This window comes from Cyprinodon variegatus, unplaced genomic scaffold (assembly GCF_000732505.1).
Source record: "Cyprinodon variegatus isolate N-32 unplaced genomic scaffold, C_variegatus-1.0 Scaffold81, whole genome shotgun sequence".
NCBI classification, from domain to species: domain Eukaryota; kingdom Metazoa; phylum Chordata; class Actinopteri; order Cyprinodontiformes; family Cyprinodontidae; genus Cyprinodon; species Cyprinodon variegatus.
In genome coordinates, this window is record NW_015150534.1 from 226,897 (window position 1) to 234,079 (window position 7,183).

Sequence of the window (7,183 nt, forward strand, 5' to 3'; positions counted from 1 at the left end):
CAACAACAACAACAACAAAAAACACACACAAATCAATTCCTAATAATTTTTAGTCGAAGTCATTAAGGGCCTCTTTGAAACGCCCATTTACACCACCCTCTGAAAACTGATCCGTGCCGAGCTCGATTCCTTAAGACTGTTTACACACCACGCTTGTATGGTTCCTCGCCTCCTAGTGGCGATCTACAGTACTACTGCTCTCTACAGGGAAACGAGCAAACCAATAAAGTTACGGCGGCGGCCGTAAAATTTAGGAAGTTTGGGTAAAATTGTGATAATTCGTTGTTTGTGGAGAGTCAGATGAAAAGGCAACATTTGGTGAATTTACTTGACAGTCGGCTATTGGGAGATGGATACGACAAACGACAGTCTAATCAGGGCTTACAGACGCAGGAAACGACGACGGATGTTGAGGTTCATCACATTGCTAAGCAGACTCATAACTGGAAATGCTGTAGCACAGTAGGGAAGCTAGGATTTTTATGAATTTCTGAAGTTTCATGACTGTAAGGAGATGACGCGGTCTGCTCATGTGCTCTTTATCTGAGAACCAAGCCAGAACTGAACCGTGCCAAGCCCTACTGATCAACTAGTACCAGTTTAGCGTGGTTCCGTTGTGTCTGGCGCGGTCCGGTTCGGTGGTGCGTACCATTTACACTCAACATTTATCTCCGTTGCCGAGCTCGGACTGACTTTTGCACGATTTCTAAAATGTAGTGTAAACGGGGATATAGGATGCAGATCCTGCCTTAGACCAGGTCGGCTTGGAGAGCTTTTCCCCAGAATGACTACATCATTCCTAAAATTTGCTCTGGAATTCTTAGGTCTTAGTTTGTATTTTTAAACATTTGTCAAAAATGCAAAATGAAAACTGAATAAATCTTAAAGAGGACCAACTGTTTTAGTACTGAACTGTACATCTGGTGGAGTAATTATCCTTAAACTTCCACAGGAGCTGCATAGAAGTAGAATACAAAGAGAGAGTTAATGGACACAGGGCAGTGCTCCAGTTCTGGCAAACAGAGAACAATAAAAAAGCATGTTACATGACAAATCTAGGCAAAGTTAAAGCATATTTTGTTTAACCTTTAAGTAAAACCTTTGGCTCAAATATTAAGTATAACTTCAGATTTGTTTACACTAATGCAAGTTTCAGTGAATTAAGTTTAGATGAAAGCAATCTCCAACTTAACCAGCAGATGTCATTAAATGTTTCACACTTTATGAGATTATTTGAACATTGAGTTTTTTTTTGTTTTGTTTTTTTATAGGTCAAATATTGCTTTGAAAAATTGAGGGAAAATAATGACCAGCTTTGTAAAATCATGCGGTAACTTTTCCATGACTCCATCTGAGTTAACAAAGTCTCATTTCGGCTGCACTGAATCAGACTTAACAGGTAAAACTATAAATGTTTTGGGTTGGCTTGGAACTGACACTGATTAGGGAGCTGGATCGGACAAGAAGGATGTTGGCAGACATTTTTTGGCATCGGCAGAGCAAAAGGTGAAGCAGCGTCCCACAGCTGTTTTTTTTTTTTGTTCCTTCAGGTGCTTGAGGGGAGGGAGGGAGGGGGGGTTCTGTGTCTGGCCACCAGACTGTGAAATGAATTATTCCTTTGAAGCCACTGGTTTCTGAAAATGGGAGGCAGGCCAGAAGGCCAAGGAAAACCGCCGTAGCGTCTGGCTCGTCCGTCAGTCTGGGTAGCTCTGGTTTGTCTGGCCTTCCTGGACGTCCCCCTCCTGCCATTAGAGCCGACATTAGAAGGATTTTCTCATTGTGCCAGGCTCTTGTCTCCTGCTGTCTTCTCTGAGGAAACAATGGAAAGAGGAGATGACAGACAAAAGACTTTGAATTGAAACACCCTGTTGGGGGAGAGAGATCCAGAGATGTATATATAATTTCTCTCCATGGCAACTAAAAATAATATAATGGAGAAGGTGAAGAAAAAGCCAAAGCTCTTCATCTGAACAGTTATTTCTCTGTTCTGCTCATCATTGAGACACTAAAATCTGGTTTTCCTGAAAGAAATCATCAGAGACTCTCAAGGCCTTTTCCGCCGTGACACATTCCCTCCTGTTTTTAAGATTTGTGTGCAGAGCTGTGAATGAGGCGCAGGGCTTTCTCCTCGGTCTGGGTCAGGCTGGATGTTATGTAAGGAGATTAAGCGAACACTGGAAAAAAATAGAAGTCTAGACGAGTCATTCTTTCTTAAAATAAGTGCATTTATTTGTTAATTGAGGAGATAAAAGAGACATTTTGCCAACGCAACCAGACAATTTACATTTAAAATAAGAAAACACGAGTGCGTTATCTTATTTTAAGTGCTTTTTATCTAAATATCTTATTTTAAGAGTAAAAATACTCATTCCATTGGCAAATCATCTCCTTTACCTACTCAAATTAAGGATAAATACACTTGATTTAAGAAATTTTTAATTATTTCTAGATCTTTTTGCAGTGCTTTGCTCAATGCTGGGGAAATGATCTAGAAATAAGTACAAATTTCTTAAATTAAGGGTATTTACCCTTATTTTGAGTAGGTAAATGAGATGATTTGCCAATAGAATTAGTATATTTACCCTTAAAATAAGATATTTAGATAAAATTCCCTTGAAATAAGACAATGCAATTGCGTTTTCTTATTTTAAATGTAAATTCTCTTGTTCCATTGGCAAAATGTCTCTTTTACCTCCTCAATTCAAGAACAAATGCACTTATTTTAAGAAATAAATTACTTGTCTAGATGTTGATTTTTTCCAGTGAAGACGTATCCGTCTGTGGACCACAGAGAGTGAAGGGGACCAGCAGTTAACCCTTCATCTCATCCGTCAGCGTGACGGCAGTCAGACCCGTCTGCTCTCCAGGACTTCTGGCGTCTCGTCTGTCGGCTGCGTTAATCCAGGTTTTCTCTTTTTCTCATCTGGACATGAACTATTTCAGAAAGAGCTTGATTACAGCTGCCTGTTTGGCAGCAGCGCTGCTCTTTTCTGTTGGCAGACGGCGATGAGCAGGTTTCTGGTTTACAATTCTAAAATATCTTTGACTATACTGGAGTATTTGAAAGGAAAATCTCAAATCATTTTAATTGAATTTTGTTTTGCTTCTGGAGATGTTTGCCAATATGAAACCATTAGAATCGGCGCACACAAGTAATTATACTTCATTTTTACACCATTACAGCCGACGGACATTAAGCCCCGATGATCTGCTCTGTAGACCTGATTATTCATTGCAGTCTGTCTCATTCCTGTTATTTTGGGCCTGAGAGAAATAACATAAACAAAGGACAGACTGAATAATGGCAGCATAAAAGATGACTAGCAGCTCATGAGGCGAGAGGTACTGATTAAAGTGCATTTTAGAGTAGAAAAAGAGCCCAGCCCCAGACAATGTTACAAATTAGACTAAACATTTAATTTATATTGATTCATATATTACATCAAATTTATTTTGCTAAGTCTAATGAATTTTTATTACACATTGCTTTGGCAGGGGCAGTTAAAGGTGAGACATCGAATTGCAAATGTGCAGTAAAATCATTAAAACTATTAAAAACAGCATTAAAGTTCACTGCAGAATAAGAATCCTCACACAAAATCATCAAAACTGTTAACCGGATCCACATGATAATCATACAGGGATGGTGAGAGTTTGACAAGATATTTTGTACAGAGCAGCTTCTCACCTGGATCTGTTTGTGAATTAATCAAAAGCAGCTCTAAACAGGTGGGTCTTCAGTCCCCATTTTAAAGGTATTATGGAGGATTTTCGCAAATTTTCTAAAACACCCGCCCACTCTAATAAAAAAAAAAATTGCATGCATGAGCCCATTTCTCCTCGTACTGTTCTCATAGCTCATACAAGCTTCCTGTGCCCGAACCTCCTAGCCTCGTGAGACCATCCTGATCTCGCGAGCTTTCAAGATTTCACTCGCAGATCAGTCTAGAGACTCTCCGTTAAAGAAAATTTGGAGCCGTTCATCAAACGAACGTCCAAACAACGTTGGCTATGAGGCAGGTTGAGGTGTGACGCAACGAGAAGCGCGACAGTTCAGTCTAAAGAACATGGCGGCTTCAGCCGATAAAGCTAGCGTTAGCGTGGCTATCAAGCAAGTTTTATCGGAGTTACAGAGTATTTCTTCACTGAAAGAAGAGCAAAACACTGCTCTGGAGGCTTTTCTCAGAGGAAAAGATGTTTTTGCTCTTCTCCCGACTGGTTTCGGCAAGAGTTTGATCTATCAATTGGCTCCTCTTCGTCGTCGCTCTGTTAGTACGTCATATGCTTCGTTGATCTGATTGGTTTATTTGGCCCGTCTATCACCAACATAGGCCAATCAGCTAACCAGTATTTTCGCCCCTTCCCAAAATTACTTCTACGGAAGGTTTCCAGATGGATATGCGGAGCAAATCCATCTGGCGGAGTCAGGTTACGAACCTCCGCCCTAAATCCCTCAATCACTTTATAGACCTTTTAGACAAATTATCACCTGTTTTTGCTCCATTTGTCACATAACTCCTCCTCCACTGATTGGGGACTGCACCATCTTTATTAGTTGCCACCATCTGGTAGCAGCGGGCCGCTATCAGCAAATCCTATAATGATTTGTGAGGAGAACTCTCCTTGCAATGCATTATAGGATATATCTGCCTCTTCTGATGCCTTTCTTTTCTTCTCATGCACTTCGTAGACACTTTTTATGTTATGACCCTCTGCCATTTTCAAAAAAACTGCGGTGAGAAATGTGAGCTTCAATGATTGTCGGAAACCATAGCTCACCACAGATAAACGCCTGAAAGTGCGCATCTGCAGAAAAAGATAGCTAACTGGACGAGCATATAGGACGGCCTTACGTAAACATATCACCAGAATGACTGATACTAAGGAGGACCACTTACTTCCACCAAATAAAATATCATCCTATATACATTTAAGGAATTTAGTGTTTCAACTGTTTTGCACTTTTTTGGGAGTTTTTTTCAGTTTAAAGGGGAATAAAAACAGAAAGTTGCTTCTCCATGTTTGGTTCTGTGGATTCACACTAAACTGGAACCAGAAGACCTAAATGTTCTTGAAGGTTAATACAATGATAGTACGTCTGTAATTCACTGTGGTGCTTAACTGTTCAGTGATTTATCATCTATTAGAAGTAATTTGAGTTCTATTCTCTGAGCTAAAGGTAAACAAAGTTAACTCATTAAAACTGAGGTGATGTGCTCCATTTTTCTAGGCTTGGTGAGAACATGAGCAGCAGCATTTTGGATCAGCTGCAGCTGTCTGATTGATTGTTTTTGGCACACCAATGAGAACACTGTTGCAGTAATCAATGTAACGAAAGATAGAAGTTTTGACGATTTTATTTAGATCTTGTTGCAACATAGTTTAGTTCTTGAAATGTTCTCCAGGTGGTAGAGAGCTGACTTTGTAACCGTTTTCAGGTGTCTCTGAAGGTTCAGGTCTAAGTCCATTACCACACCCAGATTCTTGGCCTATTCAAAGTGTCGTAGCTGAGGCTGCATGCTGATCTTTTCTCTTTGGTCAAAATAATAACTTGAGTTTTGTTTTTGCTGGGGAACATTTCCACATCCACACATTGATTTGTTCTAAGCATCAGTTCAGTGCTTGAATAGGTTCGGAGTCATCTGGTGAGGATATAAACACATGTTATATCATAAAATAAACTGTATAATCTGTTTAAAAAAGATCTAAATTATGGAGGGGAAATTAAAACAAAATCTGAGGAAAAACCATATTTCATTAAAGCATTTCTTTAAAGTTTCAGGGTTGCATTTATTTCAAATTTCCTTCTCCAAAACCTATAATTTGCTCTCAACAATAATACATCAACATTTACTCCATACATTTCTACCTTCACTCATCCTTCTGGCCCCACAGTGGGGAATATCTAAGGGATATTACATTATGTCACAACTTTGTAACATTTTTTGGGTGTCTTCAGTTACTTTGATAAGTGACAGGAAAAGTTGAGTCAGATTAGTAGAAGCTTGTTTCATTGGTTGCTGAATCATTTCTGTTGAGCAGCGGTGTAAAAGTTCAGCTTTCATGTGATGGTATCAAGTTTAGAACAACAGGGGGCGATGTCGCAGCAACCCTGACCTCCAGAACTCTGCAGTTTTCGCTTTTTCATGAACTCCCTCAGCCCTCTTTGGCTGCACTTGAGCGAGGAACATAAATATCGCTCGACTTTCACTCACTCCACTCACCTGAACAGATTTAGACACATGGCTTTTTTTTTTTTAACCCAGGAAATGAAATAAGAAAAACTTTCATATTCCTCTTTTAGTTTTTTAATGTTTTCCAAAAACTCCCTTTGAAATGCCGGCGCCTTGGCAGCGGCACACAGGGACACAGACTCACAGGCCAGCCCTGCCTGCGCTCTATTTAAACTCTTTTATTCCCAGACGGGCCTGCCTGCCTGGAGTCTCCTCATACTACATATGAGCTCCCAACAGTACCAAGTTTTAAGGCGTACTATGACCCTGCAGTTTCCTTTAGATAACCTGAGATTATTTACATTAGGTACCAAAAAAGGATGATTTTGGTTCCTACTGCAGCAGGAATTGACACAGACTTTTTCTTTTTTGCCTGTCATTAAAGGCAGGTCGGAGCTTGCTTTCCGGATCAAGACTCACACGTAGTTGAGCTCATTTACCACCCCCCCCCCTCCACACCTTTCCTTTCCTTCTATCCCAGCTTGGCTCATTGGCTGTCAAATCCTCAGCTTTGACAGGACCAGACAAGATAACCTGAAAAAAGGTGTGGGTTGCTATGGAAATGAGCCCCGCCTATTGCAAACAGCCGGAGGCAAAGGGATGTTGTGAAGAAAGGATGAGGAAACGTGTCAGTCAGCTGTTTACGCTTATCGTCACTGCTTTTCCACGCACAGTTTCTGCCGAAAAAAAAGGGGGGATTCTAAAACCAGATTTAAATTTACCTGAGGTGGAAAGGCTGCGTTGAGTCATAGTAACGACGAAAGAGCTGAAAAAATGCATCTGGATACAAAAATAGTTCAAGTTCACTGCATAAAAGCAAAAAAAATGTTCAGATATTTTCTCATCTTCAGAATTTTAAACGGCAAAAATACTGTTAATAAAGGCAATGCTTTGTGCCATAAACTGGCAATTCTTTAACTGGGATTTCTTCCTTCTTTTTTTTTTTTTTT

General features: G+C 40.0%; 1 protein-coding gene across 4 annotated transcripts in view; it reads left to right on the forward strand.

Moving 5' to 3' along the window:
- Window positions 1–7,183, forward strand: part of plekhg5 (pleckstrin homology and RhoGEF domain containing G5) — a 152,718-nt gene that overhangs the window by 46,586 nt on the left and 98,949 nt on the right. The window lies entirely within an intron of this gene.